The sequence below is a fragment of the Cervus elaphus genome, chromosome X (genome assembly GCF_910594005.1).
Source record: "Cervus elaphus chromosome X, mCerEla1.1, whole genome shotgun sequence".
NCBI classification, from domain to species: Eukaryota; Metazoa; Chordata; class Mammalia; order Artiodactyla; family Cervidae; genus Cervus; species Cervus elaphus.
Window position 1 is genome coordinate 71,376,043 of NC_057848.1, and position 3,345 is coordinate 71,379,387.

The 3,345-nt window shown below is 50.0% G+C and overlaps 1 pseudogene; it reads right to left on the minus strand.

Moving 5' to 3' along the window:
• The window catches only part of LOC122688978, a 735,084-nt pseudogene that overhangs the window by 141,025 nt on the left and 590,714 nt on the right, over positions 1-3,345 (minus strand).

A 3,345-nucleotide genomic window follows, 5' to 3' on the forward strand; every position in this document is an offset into this window, starting at 1 on the left:
TCCTCAGTCCACCTAGCTGTACCACCCCCAGGATATCATCTGCAGCGCTCAGAATCCAAAATACTCCTTCCTCTTCCACCCTGTCTGCATCACAACTGTCCTGGAGGGCTCTAGGAAGAGAGTAGTTCTCCTAAAAACACCCACCTTCTGACTGTGCCACTGGGAGAAGCCCAGTTCCTCACCCTTGGCCCTGAATGAATGGCACCTGGACAGATCTTCCATCAGTCAGTCAGGCAGGAATGTTTCCTGCTTCTTGGGAGCTCAGCCCCAGGGATGTGGCACCACCTGCATCCAAAATACCTTTCCATCCCACCCCAGGCATCAACACAAATAGGATGCTTTTCCCCCAAACAACATGCTATTGTTATTTAGATGAACCTATTTTTCTGTCTTTGTATTAAAATCTTGGTGAATTATTCATGTATTTATTTCTAAATTGTTGTAGGTTTACATAAGGATCCCATGTTCCCTGCAGGCAGCATCCAGGAAGCAGAGGGAGAAGAGTTGTGGACAAGGACCTCTCCCCTGCTCTGTAGTGTACTCGATGCTCAATAGACAGCAGCCAGTAGGTGTAGCTTCTGATGAAGACAATTCCTTTCCTGTGTTGAGGAGTTTCTGAGAAAGCCAAACGTGCCTTGAATTTCCATTTCTAGTCACCACTCTGTATCATCAGCACTTTCAAATGCAAGATCTGATTTAGCTTCCAAGGTTTTTGTGAATGGCAGGGAGGGGTCCCCCCGACTCCCTCTAATGCTCTTTCTGCCCTTTCCTCTGCAGTGATGCCACCCACAGTCTCAGCAGGCTGAGGATGTGCCCATGCCTCCTGATGCCAGGACACAGTCTCCCTCTGGGAGTCGCAGCTGCCTCCACACGATAGAACTTGCCTGAGCACCTGCACAGGTGTCCGTAGGCTCCCTGGCAGCCATGAACTTCATGAGAGGCAGGTATCAGACAAGTGATGGTAAGAGGACAAGGACAGTGGGAGTTTTCTTTATAAAATCCAGCTAGGATATGCACCTCCCTTCACCTCCAAGGAGGATTCTGAGGTGTGTGAATTCAAGTTCAGTGCAGTTTATATGGCTTTGGGGCCTAACCACCTAGGAAAGCTGACCCATCAGTTGAAGTGTCCAACTGCCAGTTTCAAAGAACCCCATTAAAATCTTACCAGAAGACTGAGGGTGGTAATCAAAATGTGTTCAACTATATTCCCTGAGATTGAGTAGACTGTGCGCCAAACCAAATTCACTCATTTCCCATTTGGAAACTTTCTAGTGTATTTAAACTCAAGCAGAAAAACCAAGTGTCTACCTGTTCTGACCAAAGCTCACTTTCTCAGATCCAGGAGATTAATTGGAGAGAAGATGAACTTCTAAAGTGCATGTCTGATTCCAGACTTTCCTCTCACTCATAAGACCCTGTCTACAGTCTGGCTGATGCCACCACCCGGGTTCATTACCATCATCTCCCACAGAAGGAACCCAGCTTCCCAAGGCCCCAAACCACTCTGGCTCAGGCACCAACACTTGAGTGATCCTCTTGGAGCCCCACTGCCCTGCCCCATATTGCCTTGTTCTTTGGGACTAGGGGACGTCTCTCCACCTTCCTCATGTGACTGTGGCTCCTAGACCATAGCTCTAGGTGTGGGGGTGTCCTGCTTCTCCTGGTGTCCCCACTGCTAACACAGGACCTTCCACAGAGCAGAGGATCTGTGCAGTTCTGTGGAATAAATGAGCCAGTGAGAAGGGCGCTTATTAATCTCATCAATTTTCTCCTACTTTCTTAAATAATAACCTGGCAAAATCCAAGTAAACAGACATGAATTAGCTGTAGAAAAGGACAGACAAAACCTATAAGAAGCAAGAATTCACTACAATCGTTTTTTATTTTCCAATTCTTCCACCAGCTATATACTGCTAAGTAAGTTCACATATCCAAAATAGTTGTTAATTCCAATTCCATGTGATCTTGCTCAGGGTCACAAAATAAAATGGGAGAGTTCCCAATCTCTTTTACAAAACAGCAAGAGTCTGGTCCTTAAACTGGTTAAGTACAAATACATGTGTGATCAACGTCATTCACAAAATTAGATACTGAAGTTTATTAAGGCTTAAGCTGAAAAAACACATTTGAAAAATTCCTAAAAAACAAAGATGAATTTCCATGTCATCACAGAGAAAATGAACACAAAGATGCTACACCCCGGGTTCCCCCAAGTGGCCCAGGCCATCACTACTGAGAAGGCTGACTGCTCCCTCTTCAATCACAGAGGCAAGGATCAGCTTTGCTACTTTTCTGGGTCAGGTGTCCTCTTCCCCGTCCCTCACAGCCTCTGCAGATGGCCGTGGGAAGGCCCTGGAAAACCATTGGTTGTCTCTGAGCAGATACTCCATGACTTCCTACTTGCTGGTCTCTGCATAGGCCCAGGGGCTCTACAGGAACTCATATTGAGCAGGGTCATTGTCAGGCACCTGCAGGTACTCCAGGTACCCCTCCTGCACCCACACTTGGGACAGCAGCTCCCTGGGCTCCCCAAAGACACAGTGCTCCCTCCTGACAAACATCCCCATTTTCTGAGTGCTCCCAGACCTCCCCCTCAGGTGCATGGTCTCCATACCACACGATCAGGCTGAGGACCAGCACCAGGAGGCTGGCCTTGGGCAGGCCCTGCCCACCTCTCTGCATCGCATTGCAGGTGAGGCCCAGGGTGGGGTCCACCACCTTCACCTTCATGACACAGACCAGCTGCAGGCACTTTGAGGCTTGGCTGAAGACCACCGGGAAATGCTCCTGGTTATTCCTGAGGACCTTCTTCAGCATTTCCGCCTGGGAGGTCAGCTCCTTGGCTCGATACTTGAGGAGCCGGAACTTCATCAGGTTCCTGCCACCATCGCATTAAGAGCTTCCTGGGGCAAGGCCTCCACAAGGGTGGAGCAGGAGACTGAGGAGACAAGGCTGAGGGGGATGCAGCCTCTCCTGCCTCAGCCCCCAATAGCTGTGCCTCTACCGGGCCTAGGGCCTTGCCTGGGTCCTGAAGGTCTTCCTCGGGCTTGCTCAGCTCAGTCATCTCAACCACGAGTTCGATGCCTGGGATCAAACCACAGACAGAAGTGAGGCAGGGGGACAGATGGGGACCACCCATCTGGGGGAGACTGGGGGTGTGAGCAGCCTCAGCTGAGAAATGCACCCTGGGCAGTCTGACCCAGGCCACTTACAGTTCTCCCCTTGAGGGGTGCTCTCAGACCTCACAGGAGCATGCCTCCGGAGTGGCCAGTCCCCTGGCTACCTGAAGGAGGAAGTGAGGTTGTAAGGTATAGTTCACGCTGAGGCAGAAAAGCAGAGATGACC